The sequence below is a fragment of the Stegostoma tigrinum genome, chromosome 8 (genome assembly GCF_030684315.1).
Source record: "Stegostoma tigrinum isolate sSteTig4 chromosome 8, sSteTig4.hap1, whole genome shotgun sequence".
NCBI classification, from domain to species: Eukaryota; Metazoa; Chordata; class Chondrichthyes; order Orectolobiformes; family Stegostomatidae; genus Stegostoma; species Stegostoma tigrinum.
The window spans coordinates 37,392,884-37,405,184 of record NC_081361.1 but is presented as its reverse complement, the minus strand read 5'-3'; the positions used below and the strand labels follow the sequence as shown (position 1 = coordinate 37,405,184).

General features: G+C 40.6%; 1 protein-coding gene across 5 annotated transcripts in view; it reads right to left on the bottom strand.

Annotated features, from left to right (window-relative positions):
* The window catches only part of nek7 (NIMA-related kinase 7), a 249,284-nt gene that overhangs the window by 181,833 nt on the left and 55,150 nt on the right, over positions 1–12,301 (bottom strand). For 2 of the 5 annotated variants that reach the window (XM_048539495.2, XM_048539496.2), the window contains exon 2: positions 259–383. The exons of 1 other annotated variant lie outside the window; for it this stretch is intronic. The gene's annotated coding sequence lies outside the window, so the exon portion shown is untranslated. The remainder of the gene's footprint in view (positions 1–258; positions 384–12,301) is intronic. 2 more of the 5 variants (XM_048539497.2, XM_048539498.2) reach the window with 1 other exon arrangement.

Sequence of the window (12,301 nt, the reverse complement as noted above, 5' to 3'; positions counted from 1 at the left end):
TAGGCAATGTCACAGTACAATTCAACTCTTGGAAGCAGACATATTCTGATTAATTCACGCTCCATTCCTTCCAAAGCCAACATTGAGAGGTAGTTTCAAAAAATGCTTTTGTATGAAAAGATATCACACAATTTTTTCCCAATCAGTTTAAACTCCAAGAACTTCTATATTCATTGCTTTTGGCAGTGTTATAGACACGCTGTTGGATAGTGCTTTATTATCAAAAGATAGCCAACAACTAGAGCTCTGGATGCTTACCTCTTCTGGATACTGTACTAAACAACTTGAAAAATAGTGCAGATCTACTGTTGCTGATATTCTCTCAGTTACCACCTCTGCAGATGGCTCTTTACATGACGTCTTGATAGAAGACCTTCATTCTGCTGTGAACAATGAGATGGTAATACAGATTTGAATTCAGTCATTAGCTGTGCCCACAATTTTAAAATCTTAAGAAAAAAAAGTGAATAATTAGTGTATTTCAGTTCAAAATCTCGCTCTGTAGCACTTGATTTTTCAGCGCTAGAGATACTAAACACCACTTACTCAGTCTCCATGCAAGTCAATGCCCAAAATAATGACAACAATTCTGATGCTTTACTTTACACCAGTATCATCTTAAATCACAATAGCTGCAGCATGGATGGAGGTAAGCAGCTGACTTGCAATGAGGGAGACTAAGGGTAGCCTTGCGGGACAAACTCTCACACCTCAGCACAGAAAGGTGACACTGTCCCTACATCTGAGCCATTAGGAATTCCACCTGTTCCAGAGGTGTGTCATGAAATATCTGAACTGGTTGATTGAAAATGAAGAAAGCCTAGTTCTGGCAGTACATATTGACATGGGTGACAGTAGCCTAGACTTCCTGGTTGACAGGCAACACTAGAACTGACAGAATGGGTGGGCAAATACTGCCCACCTAGAGAGAGAACACTAAGTTCATGGTCACCAGTGCCAGTGCCACCCGTGGGGGGAATTCAATAATCCAACTGTTGGAGGCAAGACTGCACTAACATGTTGAAATCCTGTTTAAACATTAATATCCCAGCAATGATAGCCCCAGTCTGAGCCTGCATGACACCAAGTTCTGCTGGCAAAACAGCAGTCTACACTTGCAGTGCAGTAAGTTGATCTTGGATAACTTCAGTGACATTTAGCACAATAGCATTCAGACATTAGGTGGTTTCTGCTTGTGCAACAGCAGAAGCAGTGACACTGGTCCTCATGGATGGATAAGTGAGTATTCTTCTGAAGTAGTAACTATTTCGTTAGTGTAGATGATTAGCTACAATTTCTACACAAAGCCCTGTGCCAAACTGTTGCTGGTCTCCTCGGCAGAGATCAGATTTTCCGGCAGACCTATCAACATACCAAAAATTGCAGTGAACTTGTTTCTCTTGGTCCTATTGAAGTTGTCATATAAATACTGTTCTACATGTCTTACAGTGGCAGTTATTAACTCAGTCCTTGGCTTGGAAATCATCATGACTGGTATTTCACTAGGTATAATTTATGCAGGTGGTCACGGCCCTTGATGATGGGGCTGAAGACTGGGGCAACCTTACAACAGCCATTTCGGGGACCTCTAGCCATATTTTGCTCATGTCCAATTGAAAAGCCATTGTTAAGGCTCTTATCCCTTAAAGTATACAATTTCAACAGTGCCATTGGGAGCAATGGCCACTGCTGGGAACCACATAGCTGAGGGAATGGGTGTCACCTTCCCAACAAGATAAGTGATGTCAAGAGTCTAAAGGATCCAGCTGCCAGGTACGGGTGATGCTTAGTGAGAAGACAAGAGATTTCATTGTAAGAACCTCCAGCGTGGGCCATGGAGGGCATGATACAACAAGTAGCAGAGGACCACTGACCACAAGTAACACATCAGCAGCTGTGGGGAGGAGCACCAAACTGGCCACTTATGCAACACAATTGTTCTATTTCCCATCTCTTTTGCCCCTGGCAAAATGTTACGGAACAAGAGACACAATAGGCAATCCACTTCTTGCCATTTTACATGGATTCACCATTTATGAGGTGCCACTTGTTTTAAGAAGTGGAGGCAAGCCGTGGTAAATGGCATAAAAATGAGGAAAGACATAGTTATTTTTACAGTCTCATTTGAGAGTAAAGGGAGTATGGAGACTTGTTTTGTTTATATGCATTCTCACAAACTTTCAAACTCGAGGTAAGCAAAAAACTGCTGCCTAGCCACAAGTCCAGAGATGTGGAGAAGGTCTGAACAATCTTGGAGATCTGGTATGCAGGTATGGCAAAGAGAAAATTGCTAGAAGCAGTATTTGGGAAATTCATGCATTTGTTCTGAAGATAAAGTAATTGTGATTTTATTTTGCAGTTTATTTCAACTATCACCAGGATAGACCATATGTGCAAGGAAAAATATCTTGAGACTGCACAGATATTTGCCATTTATGAAATGAGTTTCAGCAGTCCTAGCCAAAGTGTGAGCAAGAAGCCTCATGTAAAGATTGTCATGAATCTTCATTGAGGTTTGGATGTTTTAAATATTTTTGGAATAAAAGGGATACTGTGAAGTTGAATTGTTTTTCTCCAATGTCTATCGTGAAACCTTTCCAGCCTCTCATTGTGTCACATAGAATGTAGTCTGCGTTATATTCTTGCGTAACAAATTACTTAGTCTGTGTTAGAAGTGCCCTGGCAGCTTCTCATGAATGCAACATCAAGTGAATGCTACATTTTTTAAAAATTTTGAATCTAGAGTCAAGTTTCACCCGAGGATCGGACATGTCCAATATTAGCATCAGCTGGGCTCATAAGAGTAAATGACTGAAGTGAGGATGCTAAAGACACAAAGTATTGTGGGAAGGTAAAGACCACCTCTTTCAGCCCGGCCATCTTACCACATTTGCAAGACATTAACTGGTACATGCAGACAGTCCCTAGTTGTGAATCACTTCAAGCTGCTATTCACAACTTCCCCTTACACACACTTCCCATGCACACTTGCTAAGAGACTGACCATGCAGACAGTAACTATATTACTGATAGTCACCAAAGCAATGCTCAGATTGCAGCAATGCTGATTCAGAAGCATTATCGTTACATACAAAGTAAGTCACTATCTGCATTACAAACATGTGGGAACACACTCTCACTTCACAGGTTAACAATGTGACCAAGACGTGTTTACAAAACAGTTTGTTTTAAAGAATAGTTGTGTTCCAATGGTAAGAGACAGAGCAAGATAAAAAAACTTTGCTTAATTCCAAATACTTTCAGCACTTCATACATAACAGAGCATAGAGTCAGGACAGGTGCTCATTTTCACTGATATGCCTTTTTGTGGCAAGCACAATACGGTCAGGTAGAGGGCACGCAAAGCAGCTTTACATGTTGCTGTACGAACAAGCAGTTAATTGACAAAATTGATTTTTTTTTAAAAAATCCAAAATAAAATCCAATTTCAATTTTGAGATGACGGCAGGCAGTGTACTTCTCTAAAGATTTGCACATGCTTACCATAAACTGCAACGTATTCAACGATGCACACGGCATCAGCCTGAACATTTCATAACCCTAGTTTGAGTGTATGCTCTGATAACTCATTTTGGTAGAGTAAAATTGCTCTCCTAATGAATTCAATCCTTGTGCATTGGGAACGAGCTGCATACTAGAAACATATTGCTTGCTCCATGTCAAAATTCATTTTCTGCACTATTACGGCACAACATGCTCATTTTCATCTCCTCCCAGAGCGGAGTCAACTGTGAACAAAAACAAATACAGCCATTGACTTGTGACTGGAAACATTACACTCCATTTTTATTAATCAACTTTGTAAATCCTTTTGGTATTTTGACATGAAATTCCACAATTTCATTTTTTCCCTTCGAATATCAGAAACTAATGATCACTGAGCAATTAACATGTATCTCGTTAAAAAAAACAAATCCTCCTCAACATAAACTGACTAAATACACAAAATATGCATCAGACTGTACTGGGAACCTGCATTCACTATTTGCAACAATACAGACCAGAAATTTAATAACTCTTCACCGTTTTTTGCTGGATTACCATTATGTCATCAGCCTGTTTCCGCATACAAATGAAGGTCAAGAAAGATTGTTCAGATGAGGCAATTTTTTCTTGACTCTGCCCCTGCATATTGGGCAGAATTTTTTGTCCCTGCCTCAATCTCCCACCAATTCCTGCACTCGTTGAGTACAGACCTAGTGAGGGTCAGCTATTTGAAACGAAGGATGATGCTAGGTCAAGTTCTCATCATCTTCCCAACTATTTTTAGTTAAATCCAGACTGGAAGGGCTTACAGGAAGTCATCCCACCCAATCACCAACTGAGGCCCTCAAGTGGACAACTAATGACCACTTAAGGGTCTCTTCTCACCATTGCTGGAACAATGACTTGCCATGCAGGCAGCTTTGCCTGCACCCTCATTGGCAATGGCTGTGATCCCTCACTAAATGGCACTCTGTGCCTGATTGAGGGACCTGGCTTCAGAAAGGCGGAAGCTATTCAATACCTGTTCCCTTGCTATTTTTCAGACTCCACTCAGCGTCATTGCTTGAGTTTAAAGGTTTAGTAATACATAACGCTGACAGCAATGCAATCGGCTTTTCAGCTCAAAAGTTTGTTAGCTTGTATCCTTCTCCCCCTCAACCCGTCACTCAATGAATGAAGTGTTTGGACCCTTCACCTTCATCCATCTATCCAAACTGATTACTCATTTTGGTATTGTTTCCATTGTTTACAATGGAAGTGAATCTACATTATCATAACTTGGATTTCTCTTGACCTTCATTCTTCTATATTTCAAGCAAAATCGCACTGAATTTAAATTATTCTTTTTTTAAAAAATTCATTCATGGGATGAGGGTGTCACTGGTCAAGCAGCATTTATTGCCCAGAAGGCAGCTGAGAGTCAACCACATTGCTGTGGGTCTGGAGTCACATGTAGGCTAGACCAGTTAAGGGTGGCAGTTTCCTTCCCTCAAGGGCATTAGTAATTTAAGGCAGGTATGAAAATATGCCTTTAAGTGGTACAATTACCAGCTCCAATAGGAACTTGAAAAATTTAGGAGGTGCAGAATTTGAGTGCAAAACTAAAAGCAAAATGAACTTCACAATGACACAAGAGATTTGTTCATTCACACCAAGGGGCAGTGGAGAATAACAAAAATTCAATAGTTGAAACATATGTTCGAACATATCTAACATCAGATGAGAAACCTACCCAAAGCCCAAAAAGATAATCTTATTTCAATTTCTTCCCAGTTACAACAGTGGGAGCAACCTTTTTCCATTCAGAGTTCAATTAAGAGCTTACAAACGTGTATAAATTTGAGCAGTCCAAATCAAAGACTTTCTAGGTTTTCATACAGTTGAATAAGATTATATAACACAATTTACAGATGCACCTGATGTCTCACCAGTAATGATCCAGGCAGAAAACAATATGGTCAATTATGTATTTAAATACCGAAGTGATTTTCATTGATTGATCTCCTTGCAAAAGGGCTCAAATATAGATGAAGGTGAATTACGTAGTCCATGATGTCTCAATACGCAGTACGAAATGGGGAAAAATGAGGGTACTGTTTTTGAAAAAGAGGAACATGTCTGAAAAATAAATAAGGGCATTTTGGACTGGATGAAATGTTACTGTTGTTTGTTTGCTGCCCCTCTAAGCATAATTTGGCTTTGAGATATTCAAAGCACAATAAAAAAAATGCGACAGTTGGGCATGTGTTTCCTCACGACTTAATATATTAATAAAATTGTTGGCTCCATTTAAGCAGAAAATGTTAACAGTCGATTTGCAGCATGACAGCAAAACTACTCAATAAAACAAATTCCGTAAGTTCTCTATCATAAGGTGGAAGGTTATCAGCTGATTTTATCACATCTGAGATCAGCTATGGAGTCACAGAGGTTTATGGCATGGCAACAGACACTTCAGTCCAACTCATTGATGTAATCAGTATTTGGCCCACATCCGTTTAAACCCTTCCTATTCATATACCTACCTAGATGCCTTTTGAATGTTGTAATCATACCAACTTGCACCACTTCCTCTGGCAGTTCAATCCATATATGCACCACCCTCTGTGAAAATGTTGCCCCTCAGGTCACTTTTATAACCAGCAATGCCTTCTAGTTTTGGACACCCCAACCCAGGGAAAAATCTTTGGCTATTCACCCTCTCCATGCCCCAACTATTTTATAAGCCTCTATAAGGTCACTCCTCAGCCTCCAAAGCTCCAGGGAAAGTAGCCCCAACACAGAATCATAGAATCCTTACAGTGTGAAAATAGGCCCTCAGATAGGATGCTCTAACTCATCCCCCTATAAACCACCTACTCTACACATCCCTGAATACTACAGGCAATTTAGCATAGCTAATTCACCAAGCCTGCACATCTTTGGACTATGGGAGGAAACGCACACAGACAGGGGGGGAAATGTGCAAAATCCACACAGACAGTCACCCAAAGGCGGAATCGAACCCAGGACTCTGGTGCTGTGAGGCAACAGTGCTAAATACTGAGCCACTGCGCCACCCCTATTTAGCCTCTCCTTATAGCAAAAACCGTCCAACCCAAGCAACACTTGTCAATCTTCCCTGAACCCTTTCACATTTCACAACATCCATCCTACAGCAGGGAGAGCAGAATTGCACACAATATTCCAAAAGTGACCTAAACAACATCCTATACAGCCTCAACATGACCTCCCAACTCCTATAATTAATGCAATGACCAATAAAGACAAGCATATCAAGAGCTACCTTAACTATCCTGTCTACCTTTCCAAGGAACTATGAGCTTGCACTCCAAGGTCTCTTTGTTCAGCAACACTCCCCAAGACTTTACCATTAAGTGTATAAGTCCTTCCTTGATTTGCCTTTATAAAACGCATCACCTTACATTTATCGAAATTAAACTCCATCTGCCACTCCACAACCCAATGGCCCATCCAATCAAGTTTCCTTTGTACTCTGAAGTCACCACCTTCACTGTCCACTACACACCCAATTTCGGTGTCATCTGCAAACTTACTAATCATACCTGTTATGTTCACTTCCATATCATTTATATAAATGACAAAAAGCAGCGGACCCAGCACCGAACCTTGTGGCACATAGCTGGTCGCAGGCCTCCAGTCCGAAAAGCAACCCTCCACCACCACCCTCTGTCTTCTATCTTCCAGCAAGTTCTGTATTCAAATGGGTAGTTCCTTGTAGTCCAAGTGATTTAACCTTGCTCACCATTCTATCATGAAGGGCCCTGTGGAAAGCCTTACTGAAGTCCATATAGATCATGTCCACTGCTCTGCCCTGATCAATCCTCTTTGTTACTTCTTCAAAAAACTCAATCAAGTTAATGAGATATGATTTCCCATGCAGGCCTCCAATCTGAAAAGCAAACCTCCACCATCACACTCTGTCTTCTACCTTCGAGCCAGTTCTGTATCCAAATGGATATTTCTCCTTGTACCTCAAGTGATCCAACCTTGTGAACCAGTCTATGATGAGGAACCTTGACAGATGCCTTCCTTAAGTCCATATGTTTTGCCCTCATCAATTGTCTTTGTTACTTCTTCAAAAAGCTCAATCAAGCTAATGTGACACAATTTTCCATGCACAAAGCCATGCTGACTATCCCTAATCAGTCCTTGCCTCTTCAAATGCATGTAAATCCTGTCCCTCAGAATTCCCTCCAGCAAGTTGCCCACTACTGATGTCAGGCTCACCAGTCTATTGTTCCTTGGCTTTTCCTTACCATCTTTCTTGAATAGTGACACGACGTTAGCCAACCTCCAGTCTTCTGGCACCTCATCTTGACTATTGATGATACAAATATTTCAGCAAGGGACCCAGAAATCACCTCCCTAGTTTCCCACAGAGTTCTAGGGTACACCTAATCAAGTCCCAGGGATTTATCCAGCTTTATGCGTTTTAAGACATCCAATACCACCTCCTCTGTAATATGAACATTTTTCAAACAGTTACTATTCCCCCACATTCTCTATCTTCCATATCCTTCTCCACAGTAAACACTGATGGATAATATTTGTTAATATCTCCCCGATCTGTGGTTCCACACATAGGTGGCCTTGCTGATCTTTAAGGGGCCTTATTCTCTCCCTAGTTACTCTTTTGGCCATAATGTATTTGTAGAATCCCTTACTGTGCCCTTTTAAATTTACCTCAGTAACATACAATGCATATCTCACAATGGACAATTACTCTGCTTCAAAAAAGAGAGGGCTGACTGAAGTTTATTTGCATCCACAACAAACTGTCCTCCATTAACCCATTCTCCACAATAAAAATAAAAAGTCAAAATTTCAACCTGCTTGGAAGAACATAATGTTATACAATATTTAGCATCCAAGGTTAATCATTTTGCCATATGTTAAAATACAGGTGCCATACTAGCTAGACATTGAATACTAATTATTGTTTTTTTTCAAAAGTTTACAGATTTTTGATAATACATTATTTTCTGCCAAATAAACACAGAACTAATAACAGCTCCTGAACAATGTCTGTGGTTTGTGTGTTAGTCTGAAACACACAGTACAACAAAGTAGTGCCACAACTTTGTTTCCAAATGCAAAAAACATGAAACAACACACTTACAGCAACAAGTACAGGCAGTCCCCAGGTTGCAAACCGATTTAGTTTGAGAGTCCATTTGCAAGTTCATTTATACACAAGTTGGAACACAATGCTGGACAATACAAAGTTCTCAAGTACAGGAAACGTTCGTATGTCAGACCTTTAAAATTACACCAGTATGGGATCTCATTCATTGGTGGGATATAATAGGTTTTGTTGATTTAAAAGTAAAGTGATTGACAGGGCCCTCAATTGTACCAAATCTATCACCCATGCTTCTACCTTTGCCCCTTCCCATCACTCACAACAGCGTGATCAGGTCCCCCTTGTCCTCATTCTTAAACCCATCAGCCTCCGCATTCAAAGGATCATTCACCACCATTTCAGAATGCCACCACTAAACAATCTTTCCCTCACAAGCCTTGTCTACACTTCACAGACTATTCCCTCTGGGACACCCTAATCCATTCCTCAACCACCAACACCACCTCTTCCCCCGCAAACCCCCTTCCCCACCCATGCACCTTCCTATCTAACTGCAGAAGGTGCAAGACCTGCACCTTCTCCTCCTCCTCCTCCCTGCTCACTATCCAAGGCCTAAACAGTCTTTCCAAGTAAAGTAGCATTTCACCTCCTCCAATCAGAGGTACTGCATTCACTGCACCCAATGTGGCCTATTCTACACTGAAGAAACCAAACGCAGAGTGGGTGACCACTTTGCAGAACACCTCTAGTCCGTATGCAAGCATGACCCCGACCTTCCCATTGCCAGTCATTTTGACACAGCATACTGCTCACCTGCTCATTTGTCTGTCCTCAGCATGCTGCAATGTTCCAGCGAATCACTATGCAAACTGGAGGAACCACACCTCATTTTCCTCTTGGGGACCCTCCAGCCCGCTGGACTCAATATTGAGTTCAATAATTTTAGTGCCAAAACTCTCCCATGTCCCAGCCCCCAACCCCACACACCACGCCTTGGTACCACATAGCCTGCCATTACACATGCCCAGTTGTTTGTCACTAACAGTCCCCATCAACAACTATTCACCCTCCCAGCCTGATCACGAGCAACTCCTTTGTCTATCCAACTGTCTCTCTCTCTCTCTCTCTCCTCTATCCTATTGTTTACTTCCCACCCGACCCACCTATTTTCTGCATTTAAACTGATGTTTCCGCAGCCACCATCAGTTCTGAGGAAGGGTCACCGGGCGTGAAACGTTAACTCTGTTTTCTCCTTCACAGATGCTGCCAGACTTGCTGAGCTTTCCCAGCAACTTTGTTTTTGCTCCTCGTGTATCTCATTCAATAGGGAGCTTGTTTCAGTGTAGCGAACGAAAATTACAATTAACAAACTAGAAATAATTGTTTTACAAAGTTGCATTCACTATAACATTGTACATGCATTATTGGACAGTAGAAAAATAAAAAATCTAAAAGCTATCAAAAGTCAGTTGTTCAATTTTTACAGGTCAAAAATAATTTACAAGAGAACATCAGAAAGTGATTTTTACTGCAGTTGTTTCAACAACACAGCTGTTTTCTCTTGAGAGCAGCATTTCTTCAATTAATAATGGGTTTAGGCCCATACATTATGCTCCTCAATAATTCTCCAATAACTGCATGCTCATGGGTCAATCCATGTTCTGGAACTCTGTGCAAGCAGTTTATACAATTGATGGAAGTTATTTGCATCTTAAAAACGCAGCACCAGTCAATGTTTTCGAAGATGCAATCGGAGTTACTGTTCAAATTTATTTTAGTTACATTGTCACTTCAACCTCACCCTCACCAAAACTCCAAAAGATTACCAAATCAGCAACAGCTAAGTTACAATGCAATTAGTCCCACGCCCCTACCTTTTTGAAATTACCCTCTAAATGTTTTCTTTTCAAACTCTATCCAGTATATCACTGCTTTTGTTAGTTATGATAAATCTACATCCACTGATTATAAACCATTTGGCTAGAGGAATCCATTTCTGCAATCAATGCCTTCATAATTTTAAATAACTTAGTTTTCACACAGACTGTTGATAACATTAAGTCTGACACGCTACTGCAATAATGAGGAAGCACTGCTGAAATACCGTCTTTTTGGTGAGATGTCAAATGATGATCCCTACCTATTCTAGCTCATGTAAAGAAAAAAACCCACAGTACTATTGTGATGGAAATCAGGAATTTATTGCCAATTCCTCATCAATATTTCTTTCTCAAATCAGACTGTCAAGGCGTTATAATGTTGCTGTTTGTGGAAGTTACTGCAAACAAATTGGCTGCTGTGTTTGTCATTTCAGTAACGACACTGCAAAAAAAAAATTGGCCACAAAAGTTTGTAATGTGCAGTGTCCAGACAAGGCAGTTGCTTCTTTTTTTGCCTTCTCTGGGATAAACTGAACGAGACCAGCTTGTTCAATCTCACCAGATAACTGGAGTGCCTTATCAGTGGTACAATTCTAATAAAACTCTGGACCTTCTGTAAACCCTTGCTAAAGATTAATAGCCTGACATGGCTACAATGCTCCACCTGAGCGCAAAGCAATGGTTTGTGGCTCAACATTATCTCACTGCTTTCCTTTGAATACTGCCACAGGATCTTTTACTTGTCAACTACAACAACTTATCCAACTTGCACAATTTATATGATTTCAGGCACTTAATGTAAAATGGCTTTCAGGTCTGTTATCTTCCATCAAAACTGGCAAAAGTTAAGGAAGATAAGATTGACAAAATATTGGTACAAGAGGAGGTGACAGAGGTAATGATATTAAAAATTAACAGAAGGTACTGGACAAGCTGGCTATGGTCAAGTAGTTGGATGGTTTGCCTCCCAGTGGCTAAGAGAAATGCAAGCTGAGACAGCAGAACGCTTGCTAGAATCTTCCAATCTTCTCTAGATAGAAGATAGCATCAGAGAATTGGAAGTGATAAATGTGACACCTTTGCTTTGAAAATGTGTGTAAAGACATTACTTGTATCTACATGACTGTCAGTAGAGCATCAATGATGGATATGAGTTAGAAAGAAATAATTTGGAAAAGGTTATGGAGAAGTAGTACTGCTTTGTAAGGAGGCAAAAAGCAGCAAACTGATCCAACAGAGAGAATTCATAAAAGGATGCTGCAAATCACATCTACTGTACATGGATTGTGGGAAAGCACTTGAAAAAGCACTGATTAAAAATTGGCCAAAGGTGATAAAGCAGTGAATCATGGTAAATATTTTGTTTCAGAATGGAGGAAGATAGCTGTTTGTCTGATATTGTTCTACTTCTATTTACACACATCACCTGTAAAATTCCACCTTCTCATCATCATCTGTGCAAAGGCTTTTCTCCTCCCCACTCAATGTTAGAGTGCAGCAGGACCTCTTGGTGATGGATGGATCTGTGGTCAGAAGCTCATCACACCATCAGTGCAATACCAAGAATGTAAACAGTCTGGTTCAGCCAAGTTTCTAACAGGAAGGACAGAAACAACAGCGAGGCAACAGTGCTTGTAACTGGGACTGAAAACGCTGGGTTCAATCTCAATCTTAAAGAAATTTCTACTCATCCAGTATGCAATGATCAACCACTAGTGTATGAAACTGAAAACAGTAAAGGGGGTGTGGACCCAGATAGGTTTTTGGATCAGGTCACTAAGAGGCAGCATGCAGATGAGGAATAAAA